The sequence below is a fragment of the Equus quagga genome, chromosome 3 (assembly GCF_021613505.1).
Source record: "Equus quagga isolate Etosha38 chromosome 3, UCLA_HA_Equagga_1.0, whole genome shotgun sequence".
NCBI lineage: Eukaryota > Metazoa > Chordata > Mammalia > Perissodactyla > Equidae > Equus > Equus quagga.
The window spans coordinates 85,725,362-85,741,741 of NC_060269.1; the positions used below are offsets into that span (position 1 = coordinate 85,725,362).

The 16,380-nt window shown below is 44.9% G+C and overlaps 1 protein-coding gene across 2 annotated transcripts in view; it reads left to right on the plus strand.

Moving 5' to 3' along the window:
- The first annotated feature begins 1,757 nt into the window (after positions 1–1,757).
- The window catches only part of ABCG2 (ATP binding cassette subfamily G member 2 (Junior blood group)), a 130,843-nt gene continuing 116,220 nt past the window's right edge, over positions 1,758–16,380 (plus strand). For both annotated transcript variants that reach the window (XM_046657025.1, XM_046657028.1), the window contains exon 1: positions 1,758–2,266. The gene's annotated coding sequence lies outside the window, so the exon portion shown is untranslated. The remainder of the gene's footprint in view (positions 2,267–16,380) is intronic.

The following is a 16,380-nucleotide window of genomic DNA, read 5'->3' on the forward strand; positions in this document are numbered from 1 at the left end:
GGAATCATGAGAGCGTGAGCCCACTTACTCTGAGGTTTGCTAAGATTTCACTCAGTCACCTTAGCCAAGTGGCCCATAGGTCGTCATCCGTAGGAAGTGAGGAGCCAACATCCGCAACCTGCTTCTTCTGTGCAGGCCTCTCTCTTCTCCCACCACCTGCAGCCTGAACCCGTATGGCCCTCAGCCACACTGTTGTTAGGGGCTGTGTGTAGGTCTTGTCTACCCAGCCTTGGTGTCAGCCCCAGGAGGACAGGGATCATCTCTTACATTCCTTTTGTCCCCAACAGTGTCTAGCTGATCTTTAGAATCATGGTTATTTATTTTTAACATATGTTTTCATTATTCTTAAAATTGTACTTGCCAAGTTAGTTTTATTTGGTTTACAACAAACCACGGAATAAAACTTCTGCCATCTCTATGGACATATCAGCACTTCTTTAAAATGTGCCCTTGATTAGGAAGTGTGTGATTGTGCACTGGTCTGGTTGGTGCCCCCAGGCCTTGCTTATAGACAGACAATTGCACTACTACTAATACACACGTGCCTTGCTCGATTAAATGCCAGGCAGATGCAGGTGCCTCTGTTTTGCCCACGCTCACGTCACAGCCAAGTGGTCAGCTGTGCACTAACTAGGAAAATTATCACACCGGGTCACATCACATCACACAAATAATTTTTCACACTTATTCATGTTTGTGATAAAGAACGAGAGGAGATTTGAATCCCGATACCCTGATACCCAGTGGGTGTCAGCAAATGCTGGCTCATCTCCTTCTCCCTTCAAAAGGAAGCAATCAGCCTCAGGAATTTAAAAGGCAGAACACATTTAAAAGAAGTTCAGATATATCCGCACAGATGGGAGAAATCTTTTTCCAAGATTTGTTCTAAACCTTGTTTCTACTGGAATAAAGAAGAATCTCACACGGATTTCAAATGTGCAAAGATTTGTTGTGTTGTATGATTAAAAAGCAAATTTATATGCAAGAGTTACCTATGTTATTCTTGCCGTTATGTATTTTTCTCTTCAGGGGTACTTAAAGTACAACTACTACCATGAAGGAGAGGGGTCCCCCCCAATTAAAAAGCGATCCTCACGTTTAAAAAATTCCTGGAGGAGCTATTCTTAATGATTACAGAGTTTCTGTTTGGGGTGATGAAAAAGTTTTGGAAATAGTGGTGATAGTTACACAATCTTATGAATGTCATTAACACCACTGAATCGAACACTTAAAGGGGCTAAAATGGCAAATTTTATGTTACATGTATTATACCACAATAAAGAAGTGGTAAAAATAGACAGATGGAATTTCTTAATGACGTCAAGATTTTTTAAACTTTCATTGCATTTCAATATAATAGGAAGTCTTGTCTATCTATGATATTATAATAGGAATTATATTATAGGAATGATAATATAACATCACTGTTATAATTATATTAATAGGAAGTCAAGACTTCTTATTATACTTCTGGTTTAGAAAAGGAGAACGCAGAAGGATGGCGTGTTCCAAATACAGCTTCTCTCTTCTCGTGCAATCCCTGGTGGGCCTCTGCAGTGAAGCCTAACACTGTCTTTCCTTTGGTTTCTTTCACTTCCTTTCCAAATCTGTGTTATTTTCCTGTGTTTTTTGCTAGAAGGCAGGGCCTGTGAAAGGAGACCCCTGGCTCCAGTTACGTCAGAGCTAGCAGAAGACAGGAAGTTTACACAGAGCAAAATGATTGGCTCGAGTTGGTTTCGATCCTTCCTAAAGTTATTAGCGTTGGGGATGCTGTCATCAGGATTCTCTTGCACAAAGAGAAAGATATAAAAACATCTCTCCGACTCGTGAGTTTCCTCCCTTTCCCATGCCTTTGCCAGGAATGTCAGAAAAGGATCCCAGGCCGATTGGAGGCGTTAGGTCGTCAGTTTGACTCCCAGTGGTGGACAAAGAAATGTGGGTAATAAACAGCTAACGGTGGGGAAAAAGGGAACTCAAGGAGACGTGAGAACTGTTCGTTTCACCCTGGACATTTCCTCAAAGCTAGTTCATTTGAAAAGCCTCAGTAGCTGCAGGACCTAGCCGGGAGCTGATGAATTTCCTCTCTGATTCTTGCTCTTGACCCCTGAGAGCTGGCAAAGGGAAGCTTCTGGACTTTAAGGGACATGGATCTTGGTTGAAGTCTCCATAGGAAAACCTACAAGTGTAGAAATCATCTTGGTATCACTACTGCCTCTCCACCAAGGTTTGGGCTGCTTTCCTTCCAATATCACACATCCTAAGTGAGGTGAGTTGTCTGTCTGTTTTTGTTTTCAAATGTTCATACTGAGTAGAGAATTTGGATTCTTTTTTGGTGTGTGTCTTTTTTTTTTTTTTTTTTGGTGAGGAAGATTGGCCCTGAGCTAATATCTGTTGCCAATCTTCCTCTTTTTTTTTTCAGTTTTTTCTCCCCAAAGCCCCAGTACATAGCTATATATCCTGGTCGTAAGTCATTCTAGTTCTTCTATGTGGGATGCCACCACAGCATGTCCTGATGAGTGGTGTGTAGGTCCACACCCAGGAGCAGAACTGGAGAACCCCGGGCTGCTGCAGCAGAACACACAAACTTAATGACTTGGCCATGGGCCCAACCCTGGTATGTGCTTTAACAAGTGTGTCGCTTGAGCCAGTCCTTCTCATATTTTAATGTGAGTATGAATCCCCTGGAGATCCTGTTATAAAGCAGCAGAATTCGGTGGGTCTGGGGCTGGCCTGAGATTCTGCATTTCTGACAAGCTCCCAGCCACCTCAGTGCTGCTGGTTGGTGGAACACACCTTGGGTAACAAGGGCTTAAACTCTCTAGGTTTCCTGCTTTTGGGGGGAAGGGGCTGGGGGCTGCTGGTGGAATGAAGGCACTTGGCAGAGCAGGTGATTTATGTAGCACGCCTGAGAAAAAAATCAGACTCTGCGCCTGCCGTGGCTGTACCTGCTTTGATAGACTATCTCTAAGTCGTGGCGTTTCTGTGAGACAGTTCCCAGACGTGCGAAGTCAAGTCACCTCAAGTGAGGGACGATGTGGGGCTGCTCCTTAGATGCATGGGCCACTGTGAGCAGAGCCAGAAATCTTTTTGTGATTTTTGTAATTTAGGGAATTAAGTGTCCATATCATGCCTCAACTGATGTCGTTAGTGGTCATTTTGAACATTTCAGCTTCAATTAAAAATTATGCATGCTAGAAAAATAAGTGGTGTCTTCCCCCTGCCATTTGGAGGTGAAGATTATAAGGCATATGAATCTATTACATGGTTTGAAGTCAGTTTGAGCAAGGAATAGAATTAATGCAGTTTCTGTTCTTGTCACGTGCTTTAACAAGTATGTCGCTTGAGCCAGTCCTTCTCATATTTTAATGTGAGTACGAATCCCCTGGAGATCCTGTTATAAAGTAGCAGAATTCGGTGGGTCTGGGGCTGAGAGAATATTCCCCTTTAAAGTGAGTGGCTCCCTGTCCCAAATGATACATGTTTATCTGCAAGTCGCTGTTAACCCAAAAGAGACAAGCCAAGAGGGAAAAACCAAACAGATAAAAGTGTACCTATTCTGTGCCTAGCTGAGGGGAGAAAATAGCAATGGGAGAAAAAAGGAGAAAGAAAGGCGAGTGGTGGCCAGGGAAGTCACAGCTTCACAAATGAATGGAAGAAACCCCAGCCTGGAAAGAGAATTCTTTCTACACATACATGGGACACATGCATGGGACACATGCTTGTGTCTTCCTCAGCGGGAGAAGCGTGCTTGCGGCAGAACAGGTAAATTACAGACTGTGTTGTTTTAATGAACACGCTGAAACTATTGGTCAGTAAGCCGCGGACCATGCAATAGGATCAAAGGTCAGAGGCGTGAACAGGCCTGGTAAGACCCAATATGAGCCCATTAAACCATCCCAGACAGAGGGGAATTGCTTCTGTTTGAAATAAGCTTCAAATGACATTCCTTTCTATCACGGGGTATAAACAGAGGGGTTATTTAAAAATTCAACAACCTGTGTGGCGCACACATTGACCAGTCAGAACAGAAGCTACTGGAAACTGTCCACACAACAGCAAACTGCTGGAAGTCTGCAAGAGTGTACATGGCTGAACATTAGCCTAAGCTATCCCAGGTTTTTATTCAACTTCTTTTGAGGGGAGAAATTGTAAAGCTGCAGATGAGCTCAGAGACATATAATCGTGTTCTTCCCACGATCTGCCAACACGCTGGCCCCATTCTCTCAGGTGAGGCCACTTGCCTCTCTTTTCAAGCCCAGAGCAACCTCTCATTCCAGCTGCATATCTCCTGCAACCTACACCATAGAAAGAAGAGTTCTTTTAAGTCACTGCAAGACTCAAGATCTTGTTTCCTGAGAAGGGAAAATGCATATATTCTTTTGTAAAGAGTTACAGCAGAAAATGAAACTTGATCACCACGTTATCATTCTGTACAAAGATTGTGACACACATTATCCTGCTTGGTTTTTCACAACCATCGTGGGGAGTGGCTCAAGGAGAATATTATTTTAAGCTGTTAATGAGGAAACCGAGGCTCGGCTTGAGCCATTTGCTAAAGGCACGCAGCCAGTTACAATCTTATCGTGCCGATATTCCACGGCTTCCCTGGAGCCAGACGCAGCGAGAAGCACTGTAGCCAGAGTCCACAACAGCAACAGAGAGCACAACGTGAAAATAAAAGAAGCAGTGAAAAGGCAAGGACAGCAAAGAAAGCATTTCGCCAGGTGGAGGGGAGGGATTGTATCCAGGCGGATACTGGGTCAGTGGACAGGTTGTCAATGGCCTGTACATGAGCACGTAAGGAGGCCATTGTGGAGGAAACATTGTGGGCACAATCAGGGATATATACACAGCATTCTACTTTAATTAGGGCACAGGTTCCTCCTTGGGCTACGGTAAGCATGTCCCAGGCCATTCTATTTTGTAACACTACTTGTCTCGTTTGGGAGGTTTATTCATTTAGTACAGTTATTGTGTGTCCAGTATCCTTGAGGGCTGTTGCCATATGTTGGGCTACGCCAGACACTTGCCATTCTACGTCCTCAACTGCAGCTTGTGGAGCAAAGATGGCAAGGGGCTAAAACCACCCTGCAGTGTGTCGCACACGATGGCGTGCACGGACTGCCTCCCAGTTAGAAGGAAGCTGTTGAAAGGAAGACAGGATGAGTGCAGGGATGTAGGGGTGCCCCCACGTACATCTGCGGGTCTGATTATAAGGCAGCTAGGGCCAGCCGTGGGCGCCACAAGCCCACAGCCACCCCCGAGGAGAGGCATAGGCCCCTTTCATGGTGTTGTCTGGTTTTCCCAGCCACATATCAGCAGTAATGATAACTGTTTGGTTACACATTGCTTTAGGTATCCACCCATATTTTTTGAAATACTTTTTTTTGATGGCATGGAGTTATTATGATGTTCAATGCACCAGAGAAGGGAACCTCTTAATTCTATTTGTACAGCAGTCAGCCATCCTACACCATCAAACACAGAGTACCCCACCCTTGGAGTTACATTAGCCTGCTCACGCACAAGCTGGAAGGTATACTTTCGCATGGCAGCATAAGAGGGCAAGGACACAAGAGGGCAAGGACTTGACGAGAGGCAGGTAGGAATGGGAAAGTGGGGGGCACTCTTCCACTCTCGCAGGGCTCTCCAGTCAGAGGCGTGGGCAGCTTGGAGACACCATGGCAGCCCATGGTTGAAGAGAGAGGCTGCTTGCTGCATACCCAGCAGTTGGAGCGTTGTGTGTCAGCAATGGTGTGTGCCCGGCAGCAAAAACGTTGGCAGACGTTGTCCTAAGGACGAAAAGTAAGATATATAGAGGGGACCAGAAAAGGGAGGTCATGACCATCCAGCAAGACGCATGGAGTTGCACTGTCTTGAGTCAGTATGGTACTGGCCTGTGGCTTCGAGCCAGTCTGGCAATATCATACCACTTGTCCAGTTGGTGTGGGCACCCCAGGGGCAGTGGTATAGGATAAGGGAGGAACAACAACACACCAGAGGGAAAGGATGAACGTACTTTGAGGAACTGGAGGCCCTGGATTAGTAAGTTTGGAGGTTTTGGGTGGCCCCCCTACAATGAAGGGTCACACTGTGATAGCCTGCTCTGAGCCTGTTTCCCAAGGAGCTAAGAGACCACACCAGCGGGGCCCCACCTGCCAGTCCCAGGGCCAAGTGACCATGTGGGTCCCAGTAGGGAGTTCTGTGGCAGAGACAAAAGCAAGTTGTTCTGAGTGCCCATCTGTGGTTGCAGTTTCTCTCCTTGATTAGCTCTCGTCTGTAGACATACTGTCATGTCAGGTCTTGTGTCGACATCTGATATGCACTGGGTTGAGTGCGTCTCTCATGTTCATTCAGTTGACGTATGGAAGTTGCCAGGCATCTCGTCCAGTGGGCTAGGGTCCTGTCTTCTGTCCTCAATTGTTGTTTCAGGAAGTCGTTCATTTGTTCCACTTGCCCGGCGGCCATGGGGTTGTATGGCAGGTGAAAATGCCAATGTATATCCATTCGATCAGCCCATGTCTGTACCTGTTGGCCAGTAAAATGCATACCTTGGTCGCTGTCAATGTCTGTGGGAATGCTGTAAGCAGCACAGAAGGGTGCCAGGCCTCTCATGATGGTCTTCTGTGTGGCCCTCTTGCTGGGGTACGCCTGTAGCAGTCCTGTAGACATGCCCACACAAGTGAGAGCATACCGGCAGCCATGAGAAAGAGGCAAGGGCCCGATGTAGTCCACCTGCTAATGTTGAGTGGGCTGGTTGCTTCTAGTGATTTGGTCTGTGTCTGGGGAGTGGCCCAGGGTCTCTGCAAGGAACAAGAAGGCCACACCCGACAAACCTGCACCACACCAGCGTAGCACAGGGGGAGGTCCCAGGCCCTGGCAAAAGGCCATAAGGTTCTTTGTCCCTTGTGTCCAGTTTTCTTGTGTAGCCACTCTGCCACTCTTTCGGCTGGCACTTCTTCCGGGAGATGGATCTGAGCTAACTCCTCTGCTTGTTAGTTTCCTGGTGGCGTTGTCGCCTGATGTGCAGACATACTGTACACTGTTATCGTCATTCCCCAGACCCGTGCCAGATAGCATCCCAGAGTGCTGCCCTCCACAACGGGCGGTCATTAATAGTCCACTTTTGTTGTGCCCATTGTGCCATCCACTGGGTGAGCCCCTTTTCACAACTGAGACCAGAAGCCAAGGGGCACTCCTTTATTGCTGCCTCTGCTAGAGACCCCATCCAAACCCCTCTGGGTAACTGGAAATGTCCAATTCACACGATTGTCCTTGTGTTAAAACACTCAAGTGCTCAATTTCTTTCACCGTTATTTTGGCTTGGGTGAAGGCCCCCTGCTTGGTGGTCCCCCAGTCCCAGATAATACCCTTTGGCACCAACTTTTAAAGAGGGCAGCCAGCCTGTATCTTATCTCTAACAGTAGCAGGAACCGCTTTTGTCTTACCCCATCAGATAACACCCAAGTATTTGACAGACAACCCAGACCCTTGTACTTTGTTGTCGTTGACCACCCATCCTGGTTGGCATAGGTGGGTGATGAGGGAGCTGGAGGCTTCTTGAAGGTCTGGAAAAGACTCATAGGTTATCATGACATCATCAATATAACGAAACAAGGCAACCTCAGGGGGTTTTTGTCCATCAGGCAGTGTTATAGAGGCATTGCCATAGGGTGGGGCAGGAAGTGATGGAAGCCATTTTGCTCATTTCCACCCCCAACAGCAAAATGCTTTTTGCTCCTGTCGACCAATACATTATTTTCATGTGTGGTCTCTGGTCCCCCAATATCCAAGCCATCTGTACAGCGCTGCAGGGATGGGTCTGGTCCCTTGGATCTCCTCTAAGTGGAGGGGGCTAGGGTGTTCCCAGGCTGTCACCAGGGGCGCTGTAAAAGCCACCAGAACAGTGTTTGGTTGTTTATCACTTTTTTCCCAAGGGGTGCTTGCTGCTCCCAGGGCTGCAGCAGTCAGTTGCTGTGTAGACCGCTCTCTTGGTGCCTTGCTCAGCCTCAGTCATGCTTGCTGGAGAGAAGGGAGGGGCGAGGAGTCCTGGTCACCTGCTGCTGGCGATGGTGCAGGGTGGCTGCATTCACCGTGTTCTCCCTGCCCCGGCAGGCACTTTCTGCCCTGGCCGGCGGCACTGCTGGCCTGTCCTCACTCCTGTGCAGGCATGGGAGGCAGCAGCTATTCCTGTGACTGCCTTACTTTTCTTATTGAAACTTATTTATTTTAATCTCAGCCAACTTGACGATACACAAAGCTCCTCAAGGTTTTACTTTCACAAAACTTTTGTTACTTATTTTTTATATTTAGAATTTTTCCTATGTCTTTTTTTTTCCTTCCTAGCACTTTAGGATGAATTTATCTTTTTTAACAAAACAAAGAAAAATATCTTCTCTTTATATCTTCTTTATTGAAAACATACATTTTACTTTCTTTGTATAGAGACTTTCTAGAAATATATGCTTACTTGTAGAAAATTCCTCAGCGTGTACAAAACATGGACATTAATAAACTCAAGAATCTTTCAGTTTCTTTGAGGTAAGTAACCAAAGGCAGACAAATCTGTGTGTAGTAATCAATTTCTAATATTTTATCTGGTTTGGAAGATGACCTAGATACTCAATGAATTTTTATCCTTTAACTTAATTTAGCAAAACTCTAAAGTTTCAAGTTACCAAAAAGATTTTGGAAGCTGTTTTTTAAGTGTTTATGCTATAAAACGTAATTATTGTACCTGAAAAGTTTTACCCGTTTTTATTTAAATCATTTGTTCCCAACAATTATGTTTAGATTACTCACAAAAACTTTATGTGATATTAAAGCAGTTAGCCATCATCTTGGGTTATTTTAAGTACATACACCATAATTCATAATTATTGTTAAAAAGTTCCCCCTCAAATTTTTATCCTTTTCGCATCTATTTAGTTTACCTGTTCCCCAGTTCCACCAGTTCTGTGGCAGTATAACTGTGGTGGAATGCATATGCCGAACAGGTGGAGGCAGCTCCGCGGGATCTGCCCCACGAGTCAGGGCTGGTCAGACCTCTGTCCTTTCATCAGACTCCCGTAGGCGTGTTGACAGAGACCCGGTAGTTTTGACTTGAACCAGCCATGCTTCACTTTCTAATTTTAATTTCTCTTGTAGCTGCCTCACCTTCGCCTTGGCTTCCATTTTGGCCTCTGTTGCTAAGTGAACAGCAGCAAGAAGGGGCCATCCCACTGCTGTAGCTACCGCCCAGGCTTCTGATTTCTTTCTCTCATCATTTATCATGCCCAGGACATCCCTCGCCTTCATTGCAAGCCTCTTACGGTGGAGAGGGGCCACTCCACGGCTTTAGCAACAGCCGGGGCTTCTCTCATGTCCAGGACTTTCCCCTAAGCCCTTTGGCATTTTCGGGGCATCCTCGTACTCACGCAGTGGGCCCCATCCATTAAGGATGGTGGAGACTGGCCCCCACAGGGAGGACACCAGCCAACCCAGGATTACCCCCATGGATTTCCCTTTCCTATTCCCCATAGTCTGGGTGCTCACACGGTTTTCTTTGGGCTCCTGGCTGGCTCAGCAAGTGTTCCACCACATGCCCATCTGGGTGAGCAGTGTGGGATAGGTTGCTGAGAGACCAAAGAAAAGACCAGGAGACAGCGAACGAGATATATAGGTTTATTGGGAGTTACTTACAGGGAAGGTCCAGTGGCGGCCAGCTGGACAGCAGCGTGTACCCGCTACCTACCCCTGAGAGAAGCTGGCTTAAGTAGGCAGAGGAACAAATGCTGTGTGCTTGCCAAAGGGGACCATCCCTGGATGACCTGCATTCCAAGGATCAGAGCTCCCCCAGAGGACCTCCATGTTCCCTCAGACCTCGAGGGTCTTGCTGCCAACTCTCCCGCGAGGAAGCAGCTGGTTTCGCCAAGCCCAGGACTGTTATCATCGTGCGTGCTGGCCCACAGCCCAGACAGGAGCCTCAAGGACACATGGTTTTTAAAGGGGCACGCCAGCTAACGCCCCTACAACTGCCTAGGAATAGTTTTAGAGCAGCACCTCTCAAACTCTATCATGCTTAAACTCACCTGGGGAGCTTGTGAAAACTGATTCCTGGGCCCCAGCTCCAGAGATTCTGGTTCAGTAGGTCAGGGCCCAGGCCTGAGAATTGGCATTTCTGATAAGCTCCCAGGTGATCTTGATGCTCCCATCCAGAAACCACACTTTCAGACTACAGGCACAGCTTCAGTCAGTATTTTTATTTATATTTTACTTCATTTTTTTAGAGAAATTTTTTTTTAAAGATTGGTGCCTGAGCTAACAACTGTCGCCAATCTCTCTTTTTTTTTTTCCTGCTTTTTCTCCCCAAATCTCCCCCGGTACATAGTTGTATATCTTAGTTGCAGGTCCTTCTAGTTGTGGCATGTGGGACGCTGCCTCAGCGTGGCCTGGTGACCGGTGCCATGTCTGCGCCCAGGATGCGAACTGGCGAAACCCTGGGCCGCAGCAGCAGAGCGCACGAACTTAACCACTCGGCCACGGGGCCAGCCCCTCAGTCAGTATTTTTAAATAACATGTTTATAGGAGTTCCCCAACCTGGCCATTGATGATAATCATCAGGTGTTTGTTTAAAATAACATTTATGATTTAATGAGGGGGCTTAGTGTGCTTAATAACAGAGTATAGAGCCAGAATTCCTGGGTTTGAATATTGATGCCATCACACATGCAAGCTGTGTGATTCTGGGGAAGTTAACCCTTCTAGGCCTCAGTTTCCTAATCTGTAAAATGAGGACAATGATACAACCTACCTCATAAGGTAGTTATGACTTAACAACGCCGGGCACAGATTATCTCTATATATGTTGCTCTTACTATTACTAAGTCTTGCTCAATTCATAATTATACTTTATAGTAGAAACACCAACCACAAGAATTCACACAGATATCAAACAGTCTTCTTTGATACAGATGTTACGCCAGGGTTTAATCATGTTCTTACATGTATGTGTGAATAGATGTCCTGGGCTGTCAGCTAGCACCTCCCACCAAGAGAAGAAAGAGCAGATGATGCTGAGGAGCTATCAAGGACTTGATCACGCAGGGCCTTATGTATCATCCTAAGAGCCTATACTTAACTCTGACCGCAATGAAAGCCATCAACATAGTTAGAAGTTGGGCGGTGCAATCAGAATTGCATTTTAGAAATGCCTCTTGTTGCAGTGTGGAGGGTAGTTTGGAAGAAGGTGAGGCTAGAGACAGAGAGCTGTTTGAATTGAGTGTTGCAAACATCCTGGCGAGAATTATCAAAGGCTTGAACTAAGGCAGCGCAGTAAAGCTCGGCACAGGGATGCCATGGTTCAGGTGATGGAACAGAGCACATCCCGTGACTCAGAAAGGAAACGTACTGGATTGAAACCCCTTAGCTTATGCCTCTCCTCTACATCGAAGCTCCTTGAGGCTGAGGACTGAGCCTAACTCCTCTGTAGTCCCAGCCCCTGGCTCATACTAGGTCCCTGAAGCACGTTTGGTGACCGAATGGGTGAGGGAGAATAAATGAAATCCTCCTTGTGGTCCTCAAGTCTCTGTGTGATCTAGCCCCTGCTTCTCTCTCCAACCTCATCTCCCTCTTCTTTCGCCTTTGTTCTTATCACACTGGCCTTCCTTTAGGCCTTGAAAATGCCCAGCTGTGACCTCTTGTCCAGGGGGTGTTAAACTTCTGCCCTTGGGGCAAATACATCCTGCCATCTATTTTTATCAAGTTTTATTGAAACACAGCCACTCCCATTTGATTATGTATTGTCTATGGCTACTTTAGTGCTATAATAGCAGGTAGAGTAATTGTGACAGAGACCATATGGCCTGTGAAGCCCAAAATATTTACTCTCTGGCCCTTTACTACAGGGAAAGTTTGTTGATCCCTGCCTAGTTCTTTGAAATTGCTGTGACCGCTAATTAAAACTCTACCCTCAACAAAGCTACGGTAATCAAAATTGTGGTATGGGCTTAAAGAAAGACATACAGACCAATGGAATAGAACAGAGATGCCAGAAATAAACTCTCATATATATGGTCAATGATTTTTGACAAGGATACCAAGGCCATTCAGTGGGGAAATGACAGTCTTTTCAACAAATGGTGCCACAAAAACTGGGGACCCACATGCCAAAGAATTAAGTTAGAACCTTGTCTTACACCATATTCAAAAATTAACTCAAAATGGATCACAGACCTAAATGTAAGAGCTAAAGTGTAAAACTCTTAGATAAAAACATATGGGAAAAGCTTCATGACCTTGAACTTGGCAGTGATTTCTTGGATATGACACCAAAAGCCTGGGCAACAAATGAAAAACTAGATAAACAGGACTTTATAAAAATTTAAAATTTTTATGCATCAAAGGACATTATTAAGAGTGTGAAAAGAATGGCAGAAAATATTTGCAAATCATATATCTGATAAGGGGTTAATATCTAGAATATATAAAGAACACGTACAGCTCAACAACAACCTAAGCCAAACAACCCAATTAAAAAAGAGTAAAGGATTTGAATAGACATTTCACCAAGGAAGATATACAAATGGCCAACAAGCACATGAAACGATGTTCAACGTCACTGATCATTAAGGAAATGCAAATCAAAACCACAATGAGATACCACTTCATACCCACTAGGATGGCCATAATAATAATAAAAAAAGGAAAATAACAACTGTTGGCATGGATGCGGAGAAACTGGAAACTTTGTGCTTCCCTGGTAGGAGTGTAAAATGGGTAGCTGCTGTGGAAAACAGTTTGGCAGTTCCTCAAAAATTTAAATACAGAATTACCATATGATCCAGCAAATTCCATTTCTATGTATATATCAAAAGAATTGAAAGCAGGCACTCAAACAGAGATTTGCACACCCATATTCATAGCACCATTATTCACATTAGCCAGATGGTGAAAGCAATCCAAGTGTCCATTGACACAAATACCACATGTGGTATAGGTGTGCAATGGAATATTATTCCCCCTTAAAAATTCCAACACAAGCTACAATGTGGATGAACCTTGATGACATTATGCTAAGTGAAATAAGCCAGCCACCAAAAGACAAATACTTTATGATTCCACTTACATGAGGTACCTACAGTAGTCAGCTTCATAGAAACAGAAAGTGGAATGGTGGTTGCCACTGGTGAAAGTAGGGAGAGAGGAGTTATTGTTTAGTGGGTATGGAGTTTCTGTTTGGGAAAATGAAAAACATTCTGGAGATGGATGGTGGTGATGGTTATACAATAATGTGGATGTATTTAATGCCACAAAACTCTACCCTTAAAAATGGTAGATTTTATATTATGAATATTTTACCACAATAAAAGCTAAAAGAACTCTACCCTCAGGTTTTTGTGCTGCTCATTCTTACTTCTTCTTTAGTTTTCAGCTCAAATGGTATCTCCTGAAGGAAGCCTCCCATTACTCCATGTAATTGCCTTGTAGGACATGTCACTATCTGAAATGCTCTTATTTATACATTTATATACATATTCATCATCTATCTTCATTAGAATGTAAGCTTTCTGAGGATAGAGTCTTTGTCGAATTCAAAGCTGTATCCTAACACTTAATTCTTGGCACATAGAAGATGCTCAATAAATATTTGTGGACAAAACTCATCAAAACAGCTTAGAGAGAAAAAGGCAAGAGCTCTACCTTGGGGTTGTATTAGTATACGTATTCTGTGGGAGTTTCAAATGTACAGTGTTTGAAAGTCAAAGTCAAATTGAAAAGGTAACTTCGATAGTATTAGCAGTGGTGGCGGGGTGAGAGGGCATGAAGAAGAAATGAGTCAAACATTTGTGTAAAATATTTCCCTTCCCGACTTTCCATATGAATTCCCTTCTCAGCCTCCCAATTCCCAGGGCTTCAGCACTTCCTCTCTTTCCTCTCCATGTATCACCTGCTGGTCATGGCTGCTTTCATGCTTCAATGCCAGAGTGGAGTGGCTGCAATGGTAACTGCATGGTGCATGAGCCTAACAGATTTACTATCTCGCCTTTTACAGAAAAAGCTTGCTAACCAATCCCTAGTGTAGATAAAGATAGTGGACTCAAGATGCGTGTTCACTCCTCTCCAAGAAATTTCATGATATTCATTTGTGTCAGCCTAGAAATATGTGTTGAGCACCTACTGTGCTTCAGGCACAGTCTTAGGCATGGGGGATAGAACAGTGAGTGAAATAGAACCCTGCTCTTGTAAAGCTCCCCTTCTAGTGGGAGAAGACAGATGATAAACAATAACCAAGTATGTTAGAGGGTGGGAAGGGCTAGAGAGAAAAGCATAGTAAGGGAAGGGCTGATCAGGAAGGCAAAGGAGGTTTTGTAATTTTAAATAGAGTGGAGGAAAGCATTTAGGTAGAAGAAATGGAGGCAGGGGTATGTCTAGCATGTTAGAGAAACACCTAGGAGGCCAGTGTGGATGGAGGAAATGTTCCTTTCCATGATCCCCACACCCACGCATTCTGGCTCCGTGCAATACCGGCTGTTGGTTTAAGGCCTTTACCCCATGCTGTAGGGCAGCATCTCAACCTTGCATGGTGTCCCAGCTGGCACTGTAAGTGAGGCTTCAACAGGCCACTTCACTGTTCTATCCGGCCAACTTCTTTTGCGTAATGAGGGTATGCAGGGGACTTTGAGAGTGTGAGCCCATTTCCAAACCTCTTTGGCTGGGACGTATGCCCATGGTTGGAGACAGTGTTTTATGGGATACCACGGCAATGGATGAGACATCCTGTAACCTCATGGCAGTAGTGTTAGCAGAAGCTCTGCACGCAGGGAAAGTAGATTTTTACCCAGAATATGTAGCTATCCCTGAGAACGTAAGGAGCTGTTCCCTTTATCATGAGAGGACTCTACCATAATCAACTGCTGCTAGGTGGCCACCTATCACCTGGACAATGGTGCAATATCAGTGGCTTGGTATTGGCTTCTGCTGTTGGCAGATTGGGCACTCAGCACTAGTTATAGCTGGAGTGGCCTTGGGCAGGTGAAAGCCATGTTATTGGCTCACAATTCCTTCTATGTTGCCATGGACACTTTGTATATGGATCCATTGAAGAAGCACTGGGATGCCTGGAGAAAGGTTTCCTGACATTCACAAAATAGATCCTCTTGATCATCTGATTTTTGAAAGCCTCCACCATGTTGGATACCCTCCACTGGATATATACATGGCACACAAATATTTTCACACTTTGTGTCTGCTCTAAGAGGCCCGTACATAGCCCATCTTGTCACCAGTTTTTCAATTAGTTCTTTCCAAGTCTCAACCAACTGGCATTCCAGTAGCCACTGCCATATATATATATATATATATATATATACACACACACACACACATATATATATGTACACACACACACACATATATATACACATATATATATATGTATATATATATGTGTATATATATATATCTTTGTACCTCAGGCCATGAAATAAACAGCCAGATATACCTCCAAAGTTCTGTCCACTTGCAGGATTTCCCTTCATCATGGTCTTTCTGGTCATGTCTGAGTGGGTTGTAGTACAATGGACATTCACTAGACTCGTGCTGTAATCTCATCTGTAAACTGCTCATTGGGAATTCCCCCAAGAGGGCACTTGTATAGGCTGAGGAAAAAGTAGAGAAGTAGTAGGAAACCTTGGAAAGTGGAGCCAACTGATTATATATATTACTTGTGCCTTCTGGACCTACTGGGGCCCAGTCTCCTGTATACCACTTCCACACTACAATAGAAATGTTGCTGGGTACATCTAGTTTTGTGGTTCATGATGGGAAGTTCAGGTTGCGTAGTCACTTGGTGCCATGTAGTCATGTGTTCAGTCTCAAAAACCAGGGCCAGTAGCAAGCCAGAGCTGCTTTTCAAGGGGAGAATATTTGTCCTCAGAGGAGAGTCTGGCCTTACCAAACCCGTAGAGGTCTGTGCTGTAATAATCCTACTGGAGTTTGCCTCAGGCTGTATACACAATCTCTCTCTCTCTCTGCAACAGATGCTACTAATACCATTTGGTCTGCTAGGTCCTAGAGTTGAGTACCAGGGCAGCTTCTCTTGAAGCCTGGAGCCCTTTCTTGTACCTGGTACCACTCAAACATGGTAGCATTACAAGTTATCAAATGAATGGGTCAGAGCAGCATGCTCAACTGTTGCATACACTGTCTCCAAATTTGAAAGAGGCCCACTCAGTATGGTGTTTTTTGTTTTATTTTTTTTCCTTCATGGTGGAAAGTGCAAGGTACAGCAACTTGAGTCTCATTTTAGAAAGGCTATCCTAACATGGCCCAGATGATGGAGCCTCTACAAAGATCACTGAGGTAGTAGACCTATTAAATTTTATAGGGCTTACCTCCAAC